General features: G+C 44.6%; 2 long non-coding RNA genes across 2 annotated transcripts in view; both read right to left on the minus strand.

Annotated features, from left to right (window-relative positions):
• LOC122470727 overlaps window positions 1–7,477 on the minus strand; it is a 115,879-nt gene extending 108,402 nt beyond the window's left edge. Inside the window, exon 1 of the long non-coding RNA XR_006293981.1 lies at window positions 6,889–7,477. This is a non-coding gene — a long non-coding RNA (uncharacterized LOC122470727). The remainder of the gene's footprint in view (window positions 1–6,888) is intronic.
• An 8,194-nt stretch (window positions 7,478–15,671) lies between these two features.
• LOC122470728 lies at window positions 15,672–25,988 on the minus strand. The gene is made up of 3 exons (XR_006293982.1): window positions 25,235–25,988; window positions 24,215–24,370; window positions 15,672–16,059 (listed from the first exon to the last, which is right to left on the minus strand). It is a non-coding gene; the product is annotated as an uncharacterized LOC122470728 (long non-coding RNA).
• Between the last annotated feature and the right edge of the window lie 4 nt (window positions 25,989–25,992).

The raw sequence follows: 25,992 nt of genomic DNA on the forward strand, positions 1-25,992 counted from the left end.
TAATGATAGCACATAAATATTACAATGATATATGATAATAAATCATGACTGTCATTCAGAAGAATTCCAGTTCTTCCATGTAGCTCCTGAGAACAGAATGAGGACCCCCAAAAGTGAGAAATGGAATGTAGATCTCGGCTCAGGAGGAGAGACAGCTTTCTGATCACTGGGGCTCTCTGAAAAAAGAGAATGGACTGGGGAGATGGTGGGCTCCTGGAAGGACCTGGGTCCAAGCTGGAAGTCAGCCAGTCAGAGGCACTGTTCAGGGATCCCCAACTCACAGGGGCAGTTGAACTGGATGGCCTCTGAAGTCCCTTTTAAGCCTGGCATTCAGCAATTCTGTACACAGGGAACTTGGCATTGGATTCCTTCCTTTTGAAACCAGACTTTCTCCCACCTACTTGACTGGAGGTGTTCTCTCCAATAAAGTCATCCTAAAGTCTGACATCTAAAAGTCTGCCATCCCCCAGGATGGAATAAGGAGAAATGGCCTTAAATCATGTGACTTCCATAGGACTTGTGAAAGCCTTTCCATCTTGTAAGGTTGGAGGTGGGGTTCACGTGCCAGAGAATGTTAGAGGAACACCTCTCTGGGTGATGTCTAAGGAGAAGGTGGGTACCCGTCGACCTCAGTGCTACAGATAAAGCAGTGTGGAGGCAGGGAGATGGAATTCATGACCTCTCCAAGTTCCTGCCAGCCCATTCCAGCTATAATTCTATGATAAAGCCATTAGAGGGCCCAGAGGTGGTTTAGCCTCATTTCTCCCATTCTGGTGATAGAACACATTTTTTTTAAACCCTATAAACCCTAAACCATAATTCTTTTACAGCAGAGGGAAAGACAGGACAGTCATGCATGGTTTGAAGCATAGGAGCTGCGGGGAGAGGTTAAAGGAAGAAGAAGGTTTGTTTAGATTGTGGTTGTCCTTTTCGTTCAGGTGGGAGTTGTGGGGGTGTTAAATGTGAAGTTTGATGCGAACAAAAGCAAAGCAAAAGAGAAAAAGGAATGTGAAAAAACTTAAACCTGCAGTTTTCTGATACACAGAAGGGAAACCCAAACTCGGCTCATTATGGCACACATTTATGGCAGATCATAACATTAAATTACAACTCAGCGGCCTCGGCCAGGACTGTGCAGCTCTTCCCATGTGCTTCCAATTTAGCGCGTTTGAAGTTGCCCTGGATATTTATTTGTAGGGGATTTACTGCGCAGAACGATTAAAGTTTGTTCTTGTTAGGAGTTTGGGGCTAGTTTGGGGGGTGGGGAAGACAGAAAGGGAGAGAGTCAGCTAGAGAGAAGAAGGGGGCTGCCAGGATACCCCGAATGAATACATGTATATGTTTTAAAGCACACACAAACACACACACAAGAGCCCTTTGTTTTCGACATGGTGAGGGTCCAACATCTCTGACTGTGATTTTGTTTATAGGAAATCCTTCATAATGCACGTTTAGTGTTTCCATATGGAATTCTCATAGGACATTTCCCCACACCACCCTCCCCCCTCCCCTTCTTTTATTTGGATAAGGCAAGAGAAAAGGGACTGTACATTCCAAAGATTCATAGTCATTCCGGATCAAATTCAATGGATTTTGGCAAGAGTTGAAAAACCCAGATGCAGGGCTTCAGCCTCCTGCTGAGCCGCCTCCAGCTGTGAGTGTCTGGTGGAGGCACTTTGTAAAATCATGAAAACCCTATTAAATTCGTGAAATATGATATACTGTCGTTTCAGACTAACTTTCCATTGAACTGTCCATGAAGAGAGAATTTGGTTAACTTGCCGAAGAAGGGGGAAGTGGCGAGGCTGGGGCAGGGTTGGGAGACAGGAGGCCCTATTGAGGGAAACAGAGAAGTGCCAGGAATTCTGAAGAGGTTGCAGATTTCTGTGTCTGGGTATGAGCGCTCCCTCAGACCCCAGCAGCACAAGGCTTTCTCAAGGTTTGACTCTTCCCAGGAAAGGGGATGGTCACCATGATCCCTCTCCCTCTCAAGTTGCTGAGCTGTCTCAAGTGCCGGCTGTTGTGACAGTTTCTCTGCTGGGATGATTGTTTCAGAGCACAGGAGACTCCAGCAATCCCTGGTGGATATTTAGACTCCACCCCTTTTTTCATAGCTGAGGGGCCAAGGGCAGCAGGAGGGAAGAGAGTGACTCCCTGCAAGGTCCAGCAAATTGAAAGAAAACCCACAGCTCCTCAATCCCAGTGTAGTTCTTTCTACCAAAGCACACCTCAGACACCTTCACTGCCTGCCCCAGATCAGAGCTGCTGACGACATGGGTTTTTTTGCATGAACTCATAGGCCTAGACTACCCCCCAACCCCAGCTATGAAACAGTCTATCCTAAAGAAGTTGGACACTCTAAGTTCATTTCCTATTGGACTATAATTCACATCATAAAACTGTTGCATGTTTATTTTCAAACAGATCAGGGTGAGGGCTCCCTGGAGGTGAATTGGTTTTGTTTTCTGGAAACCTCCACAGGACATGGCAATTTCAGGAGCTCACATGTACATGCAGAGTTCACCTTGCAGGAAGCCAAGTGGGGCCCTTCTTCCCCAAACGTCTTGGCACCCTAGGGATCCAAAGTCCGGACTCTTGAAATGGAAGGGCACACAGAACATCGTGACTCACCTGTCATCCATGTAGTGGTCCCTGAAATAGGAACGTAGCATGGTACAAGCAGCTGCATCTCTTGCCCAGTGTCATGTGTAGAAAGAGATCAGAATAAAAGCTGACTTTGATTGAGGGCTTACAGTATGCTAAGGTGCTGTCCCGAAAGCTTGGCATGAGTTAAATCATTCCATCATAACAACAACCTTATGATATAGTGGCACCATTATCCCCATTTTGCAAATGAGAAAATTGAGACAAATTTCCCAAAGTCTTGTAGCCAACTAAAATCACATAATGGACATAAGCGACTGAGCCAGTAACTGAATCTCAACAATCAGGTTCTAGAGCCTGAGCTCTCAAACTGCCTGCCACCCTCCCCAACCCCACACCCAAACACACAGACTTAAATATCAATGTCAGAGGAGAAGGTCTTAACTCTCCTTCTTCTCACTCCCATTGGAAATATACTTTTTGAAATAAACAGCTCAGGCTTTCTCTTTACCCTTTTGAAATATAAATAGCCCCTGAGTGTGGGTGGCATTAAGTCACTAATACTCTAAGCCAAGGCTTCTCAAACTAAAATGGACATACAAATTGCCTAGCCATCTCGTCAAAATGCAGATTCTCATTTAGTAGGTCTGTGAAGGAGCCTGAGATTCCACATTTCTAACAAGCTTGCAGGTACTGCAGTGGTCCAAGGAGCACACTCTGAGTGACAAGGCTCTAGGCTATTTACCTGAGTGCTTTCCTCCACCAAAAGAGGCACCCATAAGAAGGCAGCCAGAGGGTCAAAGATGGCTCATCAATTTCACAGCTGTGATGGGGCTAGCCCTCCTCCCCCCACCATCAGTAGAGCCACTAGATTTCCAAGCTTCAAGTCTCAGGCATTGGAAGACCTGGGGAAGGTCTTTGGGGTCACAAGAAACCGTGGGATTGATATCTTTGCAGCAGCAAAGAGAAAAGCTCTTTGGACCAGAGAGTCCAGTATCTATACATCCCTGGCGGGGGCAGAAATAAGTGTATGGTGACCCCAGGGTCAGGAACAGTCAACACCAACATCAGCAGCTCTTACATCCTGCTGACCAAGAGGAACTGGCCCAGTGTGGCAGTTTCCACCTTCTTGTTGGGGAGTTTGGACAGACATTTCACCTTCCAGTTCCATTTGTTTGACATATAAAATGAGAGGATTGCACTAGATAATCTTTGAATCTTTCCCCTCCTTCCTATCCCAATCTATGAGTCTACAAATGCCTATACAATAAATAAAAATTCAGCCACTGTTCTGCACATCTAAATATTCTGATGTCCTTGTTGCCAACACCGCATAGCAGGATATCAGACAGAACCCATTAACCCATTAACTTTCCAGTGGAGGCTGAACACCACAAACACAGCTCTCACAGGAACCTGGCCGCCCCATTCCTGGTCCCCCCCTTGGGAAGCAGATGGAGGAGGCTGATTCCCCCGAGTAGCCAAGCATGCTGCCTGAGCCCGGAGACTGGAAGGCAGAGCCTAGTCCCCAGGGCTCTGTTTCACAGCCAAAACACACCGTGTTGTGTTCCTACCAGCTCTGAAGACCTCACACAGCCAAGAGAAACAGGCATTTAAGAGCAGAAAGGGGCAGCACTTGACCCCTGGCCTCTTTGGTCTGGCTCCCTCTGATAAGAGGACGCAAAGCACTGTGGCCTAGTGAGGGGCATGGTGGCCCAGTATAGCCAGCCCCACAGAGCTGGGCTCAAACCCCCAGGTCCCTGGATCTGAGCTGCAGACTCTCTAGCCTTTAATGTTACAAGTGTCTTTCCTTATAAGGGCTAGGAACAGAGTAACTGGGCCATAAAGTGAGACCATTCCTTTGAGTGACTGTTGATAATAAATCAGATACTCTCCAGATCTGTTCTCCAATCTGACAGAGTCCAAGAGACACTTGGAACCTGTATTGTGGAACAACTAAAGATCCAGGGTTAGAAATGCTTACAAGCCATCAATGTGTATCTATGTAATTCTAAATTTTTAGTAGGCGTGCCTGGGTGGCTCAGCCCATTTAATGTCTGACTCTTCATTTCAGCTCAGGTCATGATCTCACGGTTCATGGGTTTGAGCCCCACATCGGGCTCTGTGTTGTCAACACAGCAACATTAACACCACCCCATTCCCACCAACTTGCGCCTATACTCCTTCAGTAAATACTTTTGGAACTCTGACTGACCAGTGGAGAAGGCATTGGTCGGTGCAAAAAAGCACCTGCGGGGGAAATTTCTCAACAAATGAAGTATTCAGTATTGTTTCTTTTTGAAAATGTGATTTAAGTGAGGACCTTGAACAGCAGAGCTCAGCATGCATGGGTTCAGGGTTAGAACAGAGTCAGGGCATTAGGGGGTGGAGGGAAGCGTGAATGCATTTGGATGGATTATTTGCCGGTAGAGGAGAGGTTTGAGAAGTACTGTGGTACAGACGAGTCAAGTACAGGGTACCAGGCTGGAGAACACAAGGACGCCGAGTATTAGGATCTGGCTGGGACAGTGTGAGTTTTAAAAATAAGACACATCAGAGAATATTGGACATTAGATACAAGGTTCAAGGGAACCAGGGCATGGCAGCAGGTGGAGCAGAGTGAACAGCCCTCCTCCAGTCATAAAATGGCACTGAGGTTTTTTCTACTAACTCCATGGCTTGCTCACCAAGCTTTTTTTGGTCTTTATTTTGTCGTGAGGACAAGGTTTCGCTTGTCTCTTCCTTCTTTCCTCCCTGACACCCTCCTCTCCTCTCTCTCCTGGATCAATTGTTACCTCTGCCAACAGAAGGTGGTGGGACAGAGGGGAGGACCAAGGGGAGCGGGGTCGGTGATACAGACCCATACAACTCGGCACCACCTCCTCCATTCCTTGTAAAAATTGGGATAATATTACTAGCCTGATAGACTGGAAGCTGAACCAGATGTCTTCTAGTGTTCAATTCTAGAACTCTAGGAAACAAGCCAAGAACTCTACAGCCTAAGTCTTGCTACCAAAATGAGACTCCCACACATGGACCTCATGGCATACCACTACTCTGACTCCACCCTGGGCAGCGGTCACACCCCACCAGAACAGGCTCCTTCCAGGTAACTGCCCAACACACACACACACACACACACACACACACACACACACACACCTAGATGTACACACAAATACACAGCCATGCACATACACACACACACACATGTACATGTACACACACATACAGAGGCACAAGCACACACATGCACACACAGGCACAGACAGACACACAAATAGACACACATATCCAGATGTGCACACAGACACACACATGCACACACACAGAGACACATTTACCTACATGTGCACACACACACATATGCACAAACACACACCCAGATGCAGACAAACACACACATGCATGCACACAAACCCACAATTTCCTCCCCGTTCTGTGAGATTTTATCCCCTCTCCAGAAATGAACACTTCTTTCTCCAAAACATAGCCCTTTCCTCTTTCCAAACCCTGCCCAGACTTTCAGTCTTCTGTGAAACCTTTCTGCATTAATCCTTAAAATCTGACCACCTTATTTATTCAACTGTCTACTCAACAATTTTATCTACTTGTGCAACCAGCTTTTTAAACTATTGCCTTTCATATGAAAATAATAGTATGCTCACAACCTTTCAGTGTGTTTGCATACCTATTATAGTACCAAACATAATGTTATGCAAAAAGCAGAAGCTCATTAAAAATGAGCTGAAAAAAAATGATCTCCACAAGTGTCTCTATGAGGAATTAATGATAGTTAACATTTATTTTGCATTTAACAACATGACCACCAGCACTGTGCTAAGCACTTTATATACAATATCCCATTTCATCAATAACCCTAGAAGATAGGCATTACAGATTTTTTATTTTTATTTTTAAGTGTATTTATTTATTTTAAGGTAGAGAGAGAGAGCACAAGCAGGGAAGGGGCACAGAGAGAGAGGGAGAGAGAATCCCAAATAGGCTCCACACTGCTAGCACAGAGCCCCATGTGAGGTTCGAACTCATGAACCGTGAGATTATGACCTGAGCCAAAGCCGGATGCTTAACTGACTAAGCCACCCAGGCATGCCTAGATTTTTTATTTAAAAAAAAAAAAAAAAAAAAAAAGCTGTGGCATAGAAGATTCTAGAATATAAGGCAGTCTGATTTCAAATGCCACACTTTTGCCACTGCACAAAACAACTGTCTTTCCATTTAACCATTAACTACACTGAGACACACAGACATTAAGTGAATTACCTGAAGTCACGTGGTTGGGGCTAGAAACCAGGCACTCTCCACTGAGCATCACCACCTCTTTCCAGCTTGGCAATTGAACTCTTCCTTCCATGTGAGAGAAGTGTATACATGAAACAGCAAGGACTTTAAAGCCAGGCAGAGACTCAGTTTCACCTTTTGTAAAAAGAAAATAGCAATAATTACCTAGCCAGGTTGCTGTGGGGGTTAGGACCAAAGAAGACCACGCATTTCCTGGCACAGAACTAGAGCTAGCTTTCAGCCTCTTCTCTCCTCCGGTCTCCACCCACCCCCCTTCCCACACACTGCAGCCTGTGGGCAGTGTCCTTGTTCCGTCTGCCTGACCTCGTCCTTGAGAGCCAGTATCAGACCAAGCAGGCTGCCCTAAGCATACTCATTAAGAAGGTTTTGTCCCCTGACAATCATGAAGACACTGCAGAAATGGGATCACAGAACTTGTGTTGCTCATGCTTCATGGAGGCTCTCCTGCTGAGTAGTACAGATTCCATCCAAGAAAAAGACAACCACCCATTGTGGATGGGAGGAAAGCATCTGCTCCGGAAGGTCCCCCTTCCCCTGTTCATAGGGAACCTCTCCCCATCAGCCCTTCCATAAATTCTACCTGTGCACTCCAGTTGCCCTCTCCTGTCTTGCTATGGTGGCATGAGGCTAAATTAATTAATGTGTGTAAACCATGTGGAAATGTTTGGCTTGCCAAGTGCTCTTGATAGGTTTGAAATACTATTGGAAGCAGTGGAAATTGGCACGGCTATCTGGAGCAAAATTGATCTCACCCCCAGGACTCCTGAGATTGACTTTGGTTAATGGAGGCATATGCAGATAGAGCAGGATAGTCATTAAAAAACACTATGGATATATTTCAAGCCCTTACTGGGGAGCAAGGAGACAGAATTAAAAAGGAAAGAAAGACACCAGCATAGGGATTCTCCTGTGATGCATCAGACCCAAAGGGAATTGCCCAAGGTTAGGACAAGAGAAAGGGGATACCTACTAAAGTGAGGCACATGGGGCTGGGTGGGTTTGGGTCTCTCTGAGAGGCAAAAATCCAGTCCTAAAATTATGGGTGCTTGTATTTGTGAGCACTCAGAGGATGGGCAGGTACATAATGCCCTTCCCTAAACAGACTCCTCTTTGCTTCTGCGACTCCATCAGCTCCTGAAAAAGGAGGAAGGGGAAGAAGTACCCTAGCCTGGGGCAGGACTTACTGGAGGGAACCAAGAGACCTGCCTCAGGCAAGGGGCTGGGCTTGGTTCTCTCCTAGGGGTTGTATCATCAGAGGTCAACCAGAAAAGCAGAACCAGTAGAAGATAATACATGGTACATAAAGAGATTTATTGCAAGAAACTGGCTTATATGATTGTGGAGGCTAACTTGGCAGGTCCGAAATCCACAGGGTGAGCTGGAATTCTCAGGCATGGGGTGAAGCTGTTGTCCACAGGCAGAATTACTTCTTTTCTCAGAAAACCTTCAGTTCTGCTCATAAGGAATTTCAACTGATTGAATCAGGCCCACCCAGATCATCCAGGATCATCTTCTTACTTAAAATCAGCCAATCATGTACTATAATCACATCTACAAAATACCTATGTACCAACACCTACATCGGTACTTGAGTAACTAGGGACATAGCCCAGCCACACTGACACGCTAAACTGCCCATCACAACTGCTCTGTCCTCCCGCCACTCAGCCCCCACCTCCTCTACTGTCAGACCCACCCACCTCCTACTGAAGCCTCCCCATCTCACATGGTTCTCCAGTGTCCCAGTCCTCCAGGAATGGCCCTGTGAGCTGTCTGCCAGCCAACCCTATCAAAACCAGGTCTCCAAGATAGAGTGTTTGCATGGCTTCTCCCTGTCATCACTTTTCCAGCAGCTGCCTGAAATAGCCTCCCACCTGCTATCCCTGCCTCCAAATCCTCATTGTCAGGAGAGTGTATTTCTAATCTCTACACCTGGTCCATCTCTTTGGGGACTAAGACTCCTTCAGCAACCACCCACAGGGTTCCTATTGAATCATGCTTTCCTCAGAGTGGTGTCTAGCCCACCTTCTCATCTGCCCACACTCCCCTCTGTGCTTCTGCGTTTCCTGGAACTGACCACACTGCTCACCTCCATGCCAAGGTCCATGTTCTCCTCTGACCTTCACCCATGTCTTTGGCTCCCCACCTGCCTCCTCACTGAGGACTAGCTCCCCTGGTGAGAGAAGCTCCCTCTCTGGGCCAGAACTACCTGTCTATCATCTGCCCCCACTGCAAACTGACCATCGCACCTCTGCCCCACTAGCGCCCATCCTGACATCCATAGGGCTGACTATGTGTGTCCTGCAAATGCTGGCTCAGTTCATGGACAAAATACACCAGCAGGGTTTCCCCAGCACCTTGTGTTAGCTTGGCTCCTCATGTTATTCCTCTGCCTGTAGTTCCGTTGGAAATTTATTGGGGGTAGGGAGTGGTTTTTTCTTATCCCTCTCCCTTCTCTGTCTTCCAATTTGAGAACTGTTTTGAGCAATGATACTGTCATGATAGTTTATGGTATACAGAAGTTACGGCTTGAGGTATTGAGGCCCATTTCAGGAACTGAAAAAAAAAAAAAAACCATAGGGTAGTGCAGCCAAGAGGGTAAGGCAGGCAGGGCAAAAAGCGGGGCTGGACACTGGTCTAAGGAGTGGCCATTGACCCTGAAGACTGCAGGGAGCCTTCCAAGGGTCCTCAGCAGGGCAGGGACAGGCTAAAGTCCATCTTAGGAGTACCCTCCATTGGCAACAGGAGGAGGGGCAGGAGACCAGCCACCTGGCTGTTTCTAGAATGCCCTTCAGAGGAGATGAGGGATAGAACTAGGCAGAGGCCAGAAGAGGAATCACCAAGATTTCAGGATCCAAATCTAGGGTGAAAATAGGAAACCTGCTCATACAGACAGATGTTCAGACATTTTTAAAGGACAAATTACTTTACAGCCCCAGACTTTAATTCGTTCATTCAGTAAATATTATTTGAACACGTAATTTGTTAGAAGCCTAGAGATTTGACAGTAAAACAAGGTTCCTGCTTTCAAGGAGCTTCATCCCAGTGGGAGGGAAGGACAGGAAACAAATGGGGGTGTGCCAGAGTGTCAGATGGTGGTAGCGTGCTGTGGAAAGTTACAGGTAAGAGAGATGGAAAGTCAGTGGGGGATGGGGTGCTGCAGTAGAGGGGTGTCTGGAGAATACCTTTCTGAGGAACCATGACTAACCAGGAGAGGGTGGTCTATGCAGAGGAAGTGGCACATGCAAAGATCCTGGAGCAGGGGTGGATTTAACATGCTCTAGGCAGAGGAGAAGATGATGTCAGAGATGTAGCCAGAAGTCAGGTGTGGAGGCCAAGCGGGAGGCAGAAGGACTTCAGCTTGTGTCTACACAAGCTGGGCAGTCTCTGGAGAGGTCTTCAGCAGGGAAGGGACTCGCGCTACGTACTCAAAGGACCACTCAGGTTGCTCCGGCTGGACTGAGGCAGGCACAGGAGGAAGCTGAGACACATAAACAAGGAGAAGGATGATGGTGCCTTAGGCTCCACCACTAGCAATGAAGGCAATGAGAAAAGCCAATTCCAGATGTAATTTAGAGGTGGAACTAATAGGAATTGCTGCTACATTGCAGTGTGGGGTGTGAGAGAGAGTCTAGAGCACTTGGGTGGGGGTGTCTTAGTCCATTCCAACTGCTGCAACACAAACCATTGACTGGGGTGGGGGGCTCATAAACAACAAACATTTATTTCTCACAGTTCTGGGGCCTGGGAAGTCCAAAATCAAGGCGCCCCAGATTTGGTGTTTGTTCTTTGTTCATAGACAGCTATCTTTGCTGTGTCCTCACATGTCTCTTTTACAAGTGCACTAATCCCATTCGTGAGGGCTGCACTCTCTTGACCTAATCACCTCCCAAAGACTCCACCTCTTAATACCATCACACTGGGGTGTAGGTTTCAACATATGAATTTGGGGGACACATTCAGTCCATAGCAGTGAGTGACAGTCTCTCTTACTGAGACTGGGGACCTCAGGCTGATCAGGTTTGAGGAGGTGCAGGCTAATCAGTATGTACCCAAGCAGAGGTACCTGACACATCTCACATCTTTACTTTTTTACTAAATAGGCCACCCCCACATTCACACAGCATTTGTGGCTCACATATACCATGGAGACCCTGAGACTCAGAGCATCCTCAAGTGCCTTCTGAACTCAGCAGGGGTTTGCAATTCAGTGTGCATTTACCCACATGGGTTATCTCTGTCACTCTTTACCCATCATAAGGTATTATACTCAGAGCCTCCTCTTTCCTGTTTGAAATGATCTCCCTGCGGAGAGATAGACAGAAAAACATCTGAGATATGGTGGCTTAAAAGAGGTGGGGATGGGGAGGAAGCAGAACCTCATTGCTGTGGGGGTGGGGTGGGGAGGATTCAATGGACTGCTCCTCACCTCCCTCATTTCTCCCACAGTCCTCTTGGGTGGTCGGTATTGGCAGGGCCACGTTATGACTTGTGGGGACCCTAGGCACTCAGCTTTCATAGGTCTCTTTCTCCATAAAAAAATATTAAAAATTATATTTTATGACCACATTGGTATTGAGATGAATATAATGCAGGCCGGATTATATGTGTTTTTTCTTTCCGATTTTAAAGAAATTAAAGCAATGTTGTGGTCCTGAAGACTATCATGGGCTCCGGGCACAGTGCCTGTTGTGCCCAATAGAGAAGTGTCCCTGGGTATAGGAACGGAAGAGGGTGGGTCTGGAGCGACAGCGGCCATCAGGAGACCTGGGCCCCTGTCCTAACTCCCGAACAATAAGTTATGAGATCTCTGATCAGTGTCTCCACCTCACAAGGCCTCCTAATCTCTCCAAGGAGGGGTGGAACTTGACCATCTCCTGGCCCTTCTAAGCAGCAACTCCCAAGGTTCTAACTAAAGCATGCAGACCTCGAGCTTCATTTTTTAGCTTTCTGACCCCAAGGGAAGGCTCTTCCTCCCCCCTCCCGCCCCACCCCACTAACTACAATATTAAACTTGTTTTCCTTTCTGGATCTCCTTCTCTCATCAAATCATTTGCTGGTGTGTGCAGCCACTGATTTCCAAAAAGCGGCCATAAAACCATAATGAGTATGGAGATACCAACGTGAAATGACAGAGAGAAGGCCATAAACATTCAAATAAATATATAAATATAAACAAGTCTATAAACCAAACCCGGGAGGTATTTTAAACGCATAATGTAGCATTTATATCTCTTACTTTGCGCAGCAGAACTTTCAAAGGAAATTCATTTAATTCTATTGCTCACACCCCTAACCCCCATCCAGGAGTAATCGCTAATAACCAGCACAATTACCGCCTCCCTCCTGATGGAGAGTTCATTTCAGAAGCTCGTTCTTGAATTCATTATCATGCTGGAAATGAGTTGAATCACAGCGGATGTGACCACATGACGATCCCCCTGCTTCCATCCAGTTGGGTTCAGCGAGATGCCTGCTGCAGCCCTGGCCCCTGCCAGCCCTATTGCAAAGCGAGCTGCCTCTCTGTGCCTGGCCCGATTTAAAGAAGCTTGTGAGGAGTTAGGAAGAGGGCACATGACTCTGCTTTATTATGGGCTTGATGGGTGGAGGGACACCGCCCACCTTGCTTAGAGCATGGCTGTGGCCCTCCCTCTCCAAAGGAAAGGAACCTAACCATGGCTCACGTGTCCTGCCAGGAAATGGCCAAGAGTGAACTGAGCAGCACCACGCATACACTGGCCATTTCCACTGCTTCCAGGTCCTCATTGGTCCAGTCCTCAACAAGCCCTGGGGTAGTTCAGGGCCAGATACAGATTTAATGGAGCCTTTGTTTAAAAAGCAGGGGAGGGGTGTCTGGGTGGCTCAGTCCATTAAGCATCCAGCTCTTGACCTCAGCTCAGGTCTTGATCTGAGGGTTGTGAGTTCAAGCCCTACATTGAGCTCTGCCCTGGAGTGTGAAGCCTACTAAAAAAAAAAAAAAAAAAAAAAAAAAAAGCTGGGGAAACATGCAGTTAAGGGTACTAAAATATAAAACTTTTTTCATTCTTCCTTGGGTGGTTTCCTCTGCACCCCCACCACCACTCCCTCCCTCTCTCTTCTTGACCTGTCATAACCTATCATGATGTTTTTATCTGCTATTTAATGATGCGGTCCCAGAAGCACAGGGATTCTTGCTAGGTGAGCACAGACTCTCACTGCACAGGGCCCCACCCAGTGACTAAGTGTACACACAAAAGATCCACTCTCTGCAGGTTTCCCTCCCACCAGCCATCAGATTGCCACACTGAGCCCCAACCAAAGTTGGAGAGTTGAGCCAGGGGTCTCCCCTTCCCACAAGCCTCCAGCCCAGCCCACTGTGAATGCATGACCCCCAAGGGACTGCAATCTATGTGCCAGGTTCTGCCCAGTACCAGGAATGGGCCAAAGTGCTGCAGGGTGCATCACCTAACTCCAACCCTCCCCACACCTGTGCGCACCTGAGCACAGAGGGTAGTAGCAGTCCCAGGGGGAGGGGCCAGGAGGGAGAGGCCCTGGGCACCTAAAGGCAGTTGAGAACAGGAGAGGCAGCAGGAGGCAGGACTGAGTATAAGCCAAGGATCCAAGTCACCCCCCTTCATGGTCCACTGACCTATCAAACTTCACATATAAAACACAATGTTAGGATTTTGAACAATTGAATAAGTTTGAATTCTTAAGAATTTCAAGATGGTGCTTGTGGAGCTTCAAACCCCAAGCCTGGGGCCCTTTTAAGCACAAGACTATATACAATTGCACTGGTCACATGCCCTTGAAGCCAACTCTGGGTAGATATTACCACAGTCCTAATTTTGCATATGGGGGGGGGGGGGTCTCAGGCCCTATAATTAGCCCAAGGCCATGATGCTGGGAAGTGGGGGACACTAAGACTCAACCTGCATAATCTGGCTCCAGAACCTCATTCTTTGCCATTTCCCCATGCTGTGCCTCATTCCAGTAAACCTGGCTGCCTCCCCTCAGGGTGATCAGCACAATACCACATGGTCTGGTGGAAAAAGCAAAAGAGAGTACGCACCCCAACCTGCACCATATGCTGACTCAACCAGCCACTGGCTGTGTGTCTTTGGGCAAGTCATGTAGCCTCTCTGAACTTTAGCCCAATCTGCCACCTGAGGGGCACTGTGAAGAAAAAATCTGAAGTAATAAAGGTACACTTATGGGGAAGCACCTGTCTTACCTAATACATATAAGACAAGTAGGAAAGCCTGACCAGAACTGGACCTCTCAACCATCTCCTTCTTTCCCAGGCTTTTCCCCACCCCTCTTAGGCAACAGACTCTGACCCTGAATGTCCAGAGAGGACAATGCACATGCTTTGTAATATAACTACTCTGTAGCCACACAGTAAGAAAGGGACAGGCTGGGCCAGTTCCACCATTCAGGTTTCTAAAGGATGTAATATTTTATGGGTCTATGTACACCTGCTTTGAGTTCATCATCTTAATTGCAATGGAGATTTTTTTTCTTATATGCATACAGTCCACCGGGCTAGCTCTCTCCATTGATGATCCAGGACTTCCCCTGCCCAGCCAACATTTGCGCCACTGCATAGATGTTTGCTGAATGAAGTCATCAAAAGTCTACATGATGTTTTTCCTCAAATGAACTCATCAGATTGACCCAGTAGTAAGCATTGAAAGTAAGACTGAACTATTAGTAAGCATTGACTTAAGGGACCCAAAACTGTAGTAAGGCGAGAAAAAGCCTTAGGGACCCTCAACCTTTATGTCTTTTCTGCTGAACTAGAGTGACACGTGCTTCCTCAGACAAGCTTGGGAGCTTTCCTTTGGCCTCATCATAGAAACTTCTGCTTTGGCAAGACTGGCTGAAAGATCTAAACAGTCAGAGCCTTTGCGTTGGCCACTGTAGTAATTTATGCCAGCTGAGGGCGTGCATGGCCGTGCGTGATGCCCAAGGGCCCCCCATCTCTCCGGGATCCAGGGCCTGCTCGAGGAGTGCTAGTTCACTGCCCAGACCAAGCCAAACATATTTGACAGAATTTCAGCTCTCAACTTCAGCCAAGAGAGTTATTTCATTAACTAATGGCCATAGACGAGGGGCGCTTGGGTGGCTTGGTTGGTTAAGCGTCTGACTTCAGCTCAGGTCATGATCTCACAGCTCATGAGGTCGAGCCCCACATCAGGCTCTGTGCTGACAGCTCAAAGCCTGGAGTCTGTTTCTGACTCTGTCTCTCTCTCTCTCTTTCTCTCTCTCTCTCTCTCTCTCTCTCTCTCTCTCTCTCTCTCTGCCCTTTTCCTGCTCATGCTCTCTCTCTCAAAAATAAATAAACATTAAAAAAAATTTTTAAGGCCATAGATGAGACATATGATGGTCAGTGGTTGTTAGGAACATGTGTACATTGCTCAGTACAGCGCCTGGTTCATAGTAAGTGTTTGACCAAAATGTCAGTCCCTGACAAATGTAATCTCTCTTGGGGAGGCTTAGGGAGCAGCATGATTTGTCACTCCTTCCGTGGGGGGATTAGAGGCTATTTGCCCTAGAAAGGGACAGTATGAGAGTTGGACACCCTGATAAAGGGAGGACAGAGGTGGACAAAGGAGTTTGAGGCATGGCGGGAGCAGGGATTATGGAAAACTGAAAACCCCTTTTACCTCCTGCTCTGCTTTCCCATGGTCTGGCTCTAGAAACCTCAGGAAGAGAGTTAGTATGAGGTCTCTGGTGTAATGTGAAAAACATCTCTACTCAGAATCACTTCCACTGCTTTTACTTTCCCCCAGAGACCATGTAATTGTAATGGGCACATGAGTTGGTCTTTCCTGAACAAACTCAGGTTCTTACAAGAGATCAGAAGACACAAAATATCACTCAGGTCCTTTCAAAGAAATCTCCTCTTGGATCACTTATTTCTTGAGGCCAAACAGCTTGTACTTCCTCATTGTAAAATGCAGACATTTGAGTGCTTTCTCCAGAGCAAAAATTGGTTGACACTCCCCACTGATGAATTCAAACATTTTGACTTGAACTCATTCAAATTCCCGTCAGTGTAGTCAATGGATGTCACATCAAATATCTGTCAGCACAACCAGCCAAGTCGATTAGACACCTGGTCTTTTTAGTCAGCTAAACTTGTTATTTCTGAAAACAAAAATAAAAAAATCAAGATAAAAGTAACCTATCAATTTAGTTAGCGACTGACTAATAACTTCTATCAAAAAGTACATTTTTGTCGAACTACTTTGATTTTTTTTTCCCACTGAATCTACTAAATCAATCAGTTGTGTGTGGGGTGGGGAGGATATTGACCAGATGTGCCGCTTGCTGAACAAGCAGGGAGGTGAACATCAGAAATGAAATCATCAAAGAGATTCCATCAGAACGGCCACTGCTCAATCATCCACAATAACAATGAGGAATGGGATCCTGCAAGATGTATGACAGGTAGTCCCTAATCAGGACAATTTGCTGCACTGAAGGGCATTTTTCTATTCTTTCTAGAAATTCACCTTCCTGTCTCGTTTGTCCATAATTGATAAGAAAATGGGTGTGATTGCCCAGGGAGTGCTGATTTGTGTCCCCAATTGCCTGTCAACCATCAACAAGCTCATGGCAGGTTCACTGAAAACTGAAAGTTGATTGTATTTATTTGGGGTCCCTTGAGTGTTATATTATACTGAATTAATTCTGAAAGATATGATGCCTTCCCAAGTCCAGAGGATTATGATGAATTCAGTGTTTGACACAGTCTATTTTAGACCTGAACTAAAGAATTAAAATCAGTTTCTTTGTTTAAACTGAAACCCTTCAACCTGGCCTTTGGCACCCTCCTTCTCTACCTTTACTCTTTTCTCAAGCCTCACCTCACCCTTTCCCAGCTCCCCATCTCCTCACACACCCTCCCCAGGATGCCTGGAGCCTTGATACTTACTGTTCCAGAGCTCTCCCTGCAGGGGCAGCCATTTAGTAGACCAAGTTATACCAAGGGATCTTTTACTTACTGTGCTAAATCTTTCCAAGGGTGCTTGTTTTTCAAAAGAGGATACCTGAAGAGGTCTATGTTTAGTTCAAAGGAGTAAATCACTAATGATATAATTTCAGATGCCAGGTAACTGGAGAGAATCCAAATGTCAGCAGACAGGATTTTAACAAAGCCAAGTATTGTGAAGAGCAGTCTTGCTTAGAGAATCCAAACATATTCACTCTTGAATGTATTCATGGAGAATTAAGTGGCCCACTTTTGTCCAATTCAAAATTTTCACTGGTCAGATTTTCTCCTGGTCATAGACATTTCTGCAACTGGAATAAGCTGATTATTTATTGCTAACCACTCACCACCTACAATTCACTTTTCCAATTTTCCGTGTTGCCTGTACAGTGCCACTTTGTCAATCCCTGCAGTTTATTGACTGTGTTCTGATGGCTGGGGTAAACAAATTACTTCAAGAATAACTGGAGCAAAAAGGGCATTGCTTTCTGGCTTCTAATGATGGAGCTGGTGTGCGACCCAGTTGGTCCTAATGTCAGCAGGCAATTCACCGTCATGAGGGTGCAAGTCACATAACCCATCCTATCAGTGACAAAATTTTGTATGGTACATAACATTGACCTTGTTTTATTCTGAGTAAATATCAGATAATATCAGATCAAATGATTTTGCAGATAAAATACTCCCAAATTTTGAAGTCTACTCTTTTAAAATCCATTGAAAATATACTGCACGGTAACAACTCTGCTTTATGAATGCATTAAAAACATCAATAACCAAGAAGTTCACACTCTTACATTAGGGCCAGAGGACGTTTATTGGATCTGGGGTGTCTTGTACCGTTTAGACCCAAATCTGTCCTTAGCTCAGTGGTTTCCAAATTTCTTTACTGTGCAGTTCTACCAGAAAAATATTTTTGAGCAGGCACCCCAATACGTTTGTTTAATTACAAATTATATTTATGTATCTACATCAGCCAATATGTCAAGGCACAATACACAGGTCAGGGTCATCTATAATGATAGTCAATGTAAACCCTTTTTATTTTTTTTAATATAATTTATTGTCAAATTGGCTTCCATACAACACCCAGTGCTCATCCTAACAAGTGCCCTCCTCAATGCCCATCACCCACTTTCCCCTCTCCCCCACCCCCATCAACCTTCAGTTTGTTCTCTGTATTTAAGAGTCTCTTATGGTTTGCCTCCCTCCCTCTCTGTAACTTTTTTTCCCTTCCCTTCCCCCATGGTCTTCTGTTAAGTTTCCCAAGATCCATATATGAGTAAAAACATATGATATCTGTCTTTCTCTGACTGACTTATTTCACTTGGCATAATACCCTCCAGTTCTATCCACATTGCTGCAAATGGCCTGATTTTATTCTTTCTCATTGCCAAGTAGTATTCGATTGTATATATAAACCACATCTTCTTTATCCATTCATCAGTTGATGGACATTTAGGCTCTTAACATAATTTGACTATTGTTGAAAGTGCTGTTATAAACATTGGGGTACATGTGCCCCTATGCATCAGCACTCCTGTATCCCTTGGGTAAATTCCTAGCAGTGCTATTGCTGGGTCATAGGGTAGATCTATTTTTAATTTTTTGAGGAACCTCCACACTGTTTTCCAGAGCGGCTGCACCAGTTTGCAATACCACCAACAGTGCAAGAGGGTTCCGGTTTCTCCACATCCTCGCCAGCATGGATAGTCTCCTGATTTGTTCATTTTAGCCACTCTGACTGGTGTGAGGTGGTATCTGAGGGTGGTTTTGATTTGTGTTTCCCTGATGAGGAGCAACGTTGAGCATCTTTTCATGTGTCTGTTGGCCATTGGATGTCTTCTTTAGAGAAGTGTCTATTCATGTCTTCTGCCCATTTCTTCACTGGATTATTTGTTTTTCAGGTGTGGAGTTTGGTGAGTTCTTTATAGATTTTGGATACTAACCCTTTATCTGATATGTCATTTGCAAATATCTTTTCCCATTCCATTGGTTGCCTTTTAGTTTCGTTGATTATTTGCTTTGCAGTGCAGAAGCATTTTTATCTTGATGAGGTCCCAATAGTTCATTTTTCCTTTTAATTCTCTTGCCTTTGGAGATGTGTCAAGTAAGAAATTGCTGCAGCTGAGGTCAAAGAGGTTGTTGCCTGCTTTCTTCTCTAGGGTTTTGATGGTTTCCTGTCTCACATTCAGGTCTTTCATCCAATTTGAGTTTATTTTGGTGTACGGTATAAGAAAGTGTTCTAGTTTTCATTCTTTGGCTTGTTGCTGTCCAATTATCCCAGCACCATTTGGTAAAGAGACTGTCTTTGTTTCCATTGGATACTCTTTCCTGCTTTGTCAAAGATTAGCTGGCCATACATTTGTGGGTCCAATTCTGGGTTCTTTGTTCTATTCCATTGGTCTATGTGTCTGTTCCTGTGCCAATACCATACTGTATTGATGATTACAGCTTTGTAGTAGAATGTAAGCCCTTTTTAAAGTAGACTTCATAATTTTGACATTTTGGGGGCCTAATTCTTATTGTGGCTAATTAGGTTGTCATTGCCTTTACTTTCTAATGTGGCTGGAATCATCAGAACATAATCAGAACTGAAGAAGCAATAGCACCACTTTCCTGTGATTTATTTGGACTTATATTAGTCATTTTTTATGTTCTGAAATTTCTTTGTAGGAGTCTTTCTAATCCATTTGTCCATTTTGTGTCAATCCTTTTGTACCATGGAAATTCCACTCTATTCCAAAATGATAATAATAATATTAATAACCAATAAGAAGCACTTATTCAGAAAGTTTTCCTCCAGAGCCTAAATAGATAGCCACTAACCTCCTAATCTTGCAACACTAAAGGTATGGCACATAAGATCCATAAATGACATGTGACAACTTGAAAAAGGATCTGAACCAGGATACCTTAAGTTTATCTCAATTTTTAGATAAAAATATACATAGAAGTTCTAATATGTATCCACACCCCAATTGACTGAGTGTCTTACAATACCCCTCAGGATGAATGTCCCACTTTGGGGACCCCTGGTTCTAGTTCACCTTAAAATGAAGCCTCTTCTGGAGAGGAGAGAGGAGAGGAAATTGGAGAGGTACACTGAGACCAAGTTGGACTTAATGTCCTGCCTGGGAGTTTGGGCATCCTGGGTTCACTGGGAAGCATTAAAGAGTCTTAAAGAAGGGGTGATATGACATGATTTGCATTCTTGCAAATTATTCTGAATGCACCAAGGAGAACGGATTGTGGAGCATACACAGATACCAGGAGTTATAACAGGAGGTATGATAATGGTCTGACTTAAGGCTGCAGCCTGGAGAAAAGTGGGAAGATTCACACGATAGTAAAAATTTGGTTATCCATTAAACTTGCCCAAGGTTAAACAGCTGGTAGGCAGCAAAGCTAAATTTAGACCCCAGGTCTCCTCACTCCCAATACAGTGATTTTTCTTCTGATTTGCCATGTCAGAGAACACCTGGTCCCTCTGTTTTATCCTCCCCCAGGGAGATAGGTGATCAGGAGCTAAGCCCAGATAGCAGCGTGCAGTTTCCAGCAGGGTGATGAAGGAAGGCAACAGGAAAGGAAAAGCACTGCCTTCTCCAGATGTATTTATCTTTGCAGGATCCATGAGGGGGCTCCATGAGAATCTGTTTTCTGGGTATTGAATCCCGTACTGAAATAACACACTTTCCAGTGACAACAAACTGAAACTCCAAGTGACTATTCACTCAAGTCCAGGCCTTAACAAAAGCCATAACCCATCCTTCTGAAGGGTGGAAGGTGATAGGGAGGTACCAACTTGGGGGAAAGAGAAATAGACTCTTGTAATCACTCCCACTAAGGGGCTTTCATCTCTTCTGTTGGGCTGTTTACAGTCCTTCTTCCTTTAAGCTAAAAAGTTAGCTCCTCCAAAAATTCCTTCCTAATTACCCCTTCCCTCTTGTCCCCTGCCTCCTGCCCCAGTCTCCTTTCTTATGGCATCTATTGGTCAAGGTTTAGTACATAAAACAGAAACCACTACAGGTATTTTAAGCAGAAAGGGATTTAATACAGGAATTTAGGGGCTCACAAAATTGGGGACACAGTTGTAGGAGTGAGCTTTGGGCCAGAAATTACTCCTGAAACACTACAGAACTGACCTACCATAGGAGCTACTACCTCTGAGGCCACCACTGAAACTACTGAGTTCAAAAACCCCCCATTATATTCCAGGAATCAGGAAGCCAGAATCATGAAGTCACTATAGCTCCTGCCCCTCAAACCCACAAAGCTAGTGGCTGAGCAGTGAGCAGCAAAAAACATCATCTGTCCATGACCTTTCTTTCAGGAGAAAACAGCTGAAAAGGCAAGACTTCTGCTTCACTTCTACCTTCTAAATTTTGCCTAATGCCTCAAATTGACAAAGCCTGATTTTATTCTAAAACCTCAGCTGCAAGAGAAGCTGAGAAATTGGATTTTTTTATTTTTTAATGTTTATTTATTTTTGAGAGAGAGGGAGACAAAGCGGGAGCAGGGGAGGGGCAGAGAGAGACAGAGACAGAATCTGAAGCAGGCTCCAGGCTCCGAACTGTCAGCGCAGAGCCAGATGCAGATTTGAACTTACAAACCATGAGATCATGACCTGGGCCAAAATCAGATGCTTAACCGACTGAGCCAGCCAGGCGCCCCTGAGAAATTTGACTTTTAACTTTCTAGCCTCTTGGATATAGTAAGGTACCCTAGAAGGATTGAGCAAGCCACCCTACAGGCTCCAGCATGGGATATCCTAAATTACATTCTGTTTTTTTAATGTGTCTAACCACCCCTCAGCTCCTGAAGGACAGAGCTGCTGGAGGTCATGTCTGTCACATCCTTCAAGGCTGCAAGACTTGCAGATGAGAGGTCCTTGCTAAGGACAGCCAAATAATCAAATGATGAAACACATTCACTGTTTCAGGACTTTCTTACTTTGCTTTCTGATTCTGTTCCTGCCTTTAAATGTTATCTCTGAAGTAAACCCCCTTGAAGATAATGCTGGTTGGTACTTCTCAGGTGTGTCCCCACAGAGTGAGCCACAGGGCTGGCCATATACATTCCTCCTAAATTAGTGTGTTGATTGTGTTTCACAACTGATTCTCACCCAGAAGTGGTTTTTTTTCCCCCCAAAAGACATTTTTGCCCTATGAAGTTCAATCAACAGGAAACTAATTTCCTGCAAAAGTGTGAGGCCAACAGATCTTTCTTATATGCACTATTGTCTCATTTTGGCAGAAGACTACCTCCAAATTCTAAAAAAGGTGCTCTCTACACTATTCTACAAGGTTGCTATGAGGATTAGATAACACAGAGAGCATTACCTACCACATAGTAAATGTCAGTAAGTATCAATTCCTTCCTTTTTCCTTCATAAAAAAGTATACCTTTCTGGGCTTCTGCTAAGAGACTGGTTAATTAGATCTTTGAAGAGGTATTAATGGCTAATGTATTAGTTATCTACTGATGTGTAACAAATTGCCCAAACCTTAGCAACTTAAAACAAGAAAAATGTCTTTGGCCAGGAATCTGGGAGCAACATAGCTGGGTGGTTCTGGCTTAGAGTCTCTAATGAGATGGCTGTCACAATGATGGCTTTACTAAAGGCTTTACTGGAGCTGAAGGATCCGCTCTTAAGATGACTCTCTTGTGCATCTAGCCAGCAGATGCTGGTTGTTGCCAAGAGGTCTCAGTTCCTCTCCACAACAGACTCCTAAGGCTGCAGTTCCCCCAGAGCAAGTGACCCAAAAATGCAAGGCTGAAGTGGCAGTGTCTTTTAAACCTAGCCCCAGAAGGGACAGAACCTCCTTTCTATGATGTCCTGTTGGTTACACAGGTCAGCTCTGTGAGTACCGGGAAGCAAGGGTCACCAAGGGCCACTGTGGAGGTTGGCTGCCACACCTCATAATGGCCTAATAGGGTAGATGAACTCTTCCATTTACTGTCATTGTGATTTGGAAGGGATTTTGAATGTCTCAATGCAAGTTTGTAAGATATTCTTAGAGATACTTTAATCTTTGTCAAGATTTTAGCTCTGGAGCACACTCATTAGACACTCAGAAAATATGTGAAGGAAGAATAAATTTGTCCCTTAAGCAACATATAAACATTCTCCAAAATGGAGCAACTCAAGAGATAAAGCATCTATGGGGCTTTCTTGTGAATATATATGTATATAAATTATGCATTGTGTGTGTGTGATAAAATGTCACCCACATAGTGAAATAAAATAAAGTACTTGGGAACATATAAACTATAAAAAATTAGTGATAATTGCTGAATTCCTTTTTATGTATACCTATATATATATATATATATATATATATATATATATTCTTTATTCAATAGATAGGGACAGAAATGTATGAAATTATGAATTACAATTAAGGAATGGAATGAAATGGTATAAATCTTGACAATGCAATAATAATAATAATAATAAAATTAGTAAAAATTGATAAAAGCATATGAAAACAGTTTTCCTATTTTTCTTAGTTAGGAGGCAATCAGTACTACCTAAATATGAAACCTGGATTTTTTTTTTAAAGATACTGAGTTCTTAATTTTTTAAATGCTTTTTCTGTTTTCTTAACCTTAAAAGGTTACAAAAACTAAAAATATTTCCCATGGTGAATAAACATTTATCTGAAGTTTAGCAGTTTCTCTAGTTTCACTTTAATTCATTTTTCTTTTGTTCAAGTCACACAAAATTAAATATGATACTTTCCGTTAAAAAACAATAGCTCAAAAAAACAAAAACAAAACAAAAATAATAGCTCATAAGACATTACCCTATTTCTAGGAAATAATTTTGTCTTTCCATTTTTTCTTTTGCTGCTCAGGAATATGAGCACAAAGGTATCTGGAAGGACAGCTCCCCAATGTTTATGATGGCCATTTCTGCATTTGGGAAGTGGCAGTAAGTTTCTGCATTCTTCCTGTGCTCTTCAGTATTTGAAATTTTCATAGTGACTACATATGACTTTTTTAAACATGACAAGGAGAGGCTTAAACTAAAAAGAATATGATTATTGGGTGGGTGATACTATCATCTCATTTGAAGGCATATTCCCCAAAATATTTATGTCTTAGAACCTCAGAAGCCCTTGAAGATGTTATAGATGGGCCATCAGTTTTGAGAGGTGTACTTTACCTGCCTTTTGCCCTAGTGGGTTGGTGTGTAGAATTAATGCAACCAAGACAATGGGTTTGGTTCTCCAAATGAGCCATTTGTCTTCTCCCTGATCTGTGATCCCCATCTGTACCCCTAACCAGAACTGGACCACTTACAGAGGCAAAGCACTGACCAAGGGGCCTGCAAGTTGGAGTCTTGGTTGAATCCTACTTCCTAGTTCACAATTGTATCAGCCGGGTCATGAAGGAATTAGGAGCACCACCAAAAAGGCAATGGAATCACAGACCCTTAGAAGGATGGCTCTGTAAACTCTGAAAAACAGAAAGAAACAGGACACAGGACTCCTTCACATCCAATTAAAATATCTCTTCAAAGTTGATCTTGGAGAAATGATGGTATTAAAAACCTTTCTACTAACAGGGAAGTTTTTGACTTTCATGACTTTTTGCATCCCTGGCTTACCAGGTTTTCTCACTGAGCATTTTGTGGGGGACCGTCCCTTGTCATATAGGCTTGTCCTGCATATTGCAGGATATGTGGCCTCCCTGGCCTTCACCACTAAATAGTAGTGGTACCCCTCCTTCATTGAGTCAACCAAAAGATGCTCCCATCATTTCCACCTTCATTCTCTACCCACCCCCACAGTGGGAAGCAGGGAAGTCCCATCCCTGGACACTCACAGTGTACCTTCTGGTTTCCATGAGGACAAGAAGAACTTTGTCTTGCTCACTGATGAATCTCTAGTGACTGACACATAGTGGGTACTCAACAAACATTTGAATTAATAAGCAATATCAAATGTAGGATCTGCTATGGAGAAATTAGTGTTTTAGGAAGATGAACATTTCTAAATATTTACATCAGCAAATCTACTCTCATTAAATTCCTGGTAGTTGGAGCCTTTAGAGCTTATGAACAGCCCCAGAAAAGCCGGGAGGACGTAGGCAGAAACTGACATTTGGTGACACCTACGGTTCGTGGAGTAGTGTGCTGCTCAGCCCTCTACATGTTGCCTTATGAGGCAGCAATCACTATTCTGCTTCCCAGATGAGGAGGAATCCCCACGTGGTACATGGTAGATGGCAGAGCTAGAATTTGGCTGGACTCCCAAGGCCATGTTCTTTTGGTTCCACCCACTGTGACCATCCCGGTGGAGTTTGCTCATCAACACTCACCCTCCTTTCAGATGCTCTCGAGAAAACACATCTTCAGAGTTTTCACAACAAAATTTGTTTTCCAGTGATGTCCAGATAAATTCCATCTCTTCGGAGGCTTGACTGCATAAATATAGCCAACATATCTCTCCCATTACATCAGTCAAGCTGCAGGAAGTCAGAGGACAAGCATCTCGGCAAATGTCTTCGGCCACTTGCTAAATGCATACTTTCTTTAACACTCAACTGTTGTAACCCTAAGTGGCTTCTTTGGAGATCTGAGGAAAGCTCATTTGGTAAATCTGGTTAGGGCTGAAGGAGAAGAAAGAGTGGGATAAAGTTAGATTAAGTCCCCATCTCCACGCCAGGATCCCTCTGCTTTTCCTTCTTCGGTAGCTGGTCAGGAGCTGGCTGTCTCTGGAACCACATGATGTGCCAGGGCCACATACAGGGCAGTGTGACAGAACAGCTCACTTCCTCTCCCCAGGAAGACTGTTGCTCCATCCTTCACAGGACTCATGCAAGAGAGGAGGAGGAGGGAGAAGCCTTGCCAGGGAGTCTGGCAGCCTGGAGTCTGTGGCCCCTTCAGAGCAGAGACAGAGGGCTCAGGAGTGCCCATCTGTCTCCCCAGCCCATCTCCTTACCTGCTCCATCTCCTTCTCAGCACATTCTCTCCCACCAGCACTTCAATCCTCCTACTGTGCTGTGACTCTGAGGTTTCTCTCCTCTCTTCTCTTTCTCCTTCCTCCTATTCTCCTCCCTCCCCTGCCACTTCCCTT

Source organism: Prionailurus bengalensis, chromosome D3, assembly GCF_016509475.1.
Source record: "Prionailurus bengalensis isolate Pbe53 chromosome D3, Fcat_Pben_1.1_paternal_pri, whole genome shotgun sequence".
Classification (NCBI taxonomy): domain Eukaryota; kingdom Metazoa; phylum Chordata; class Mammalia; order Carnivora; family Felidae; genus Prionailurus; species Prionailurus bengalensis.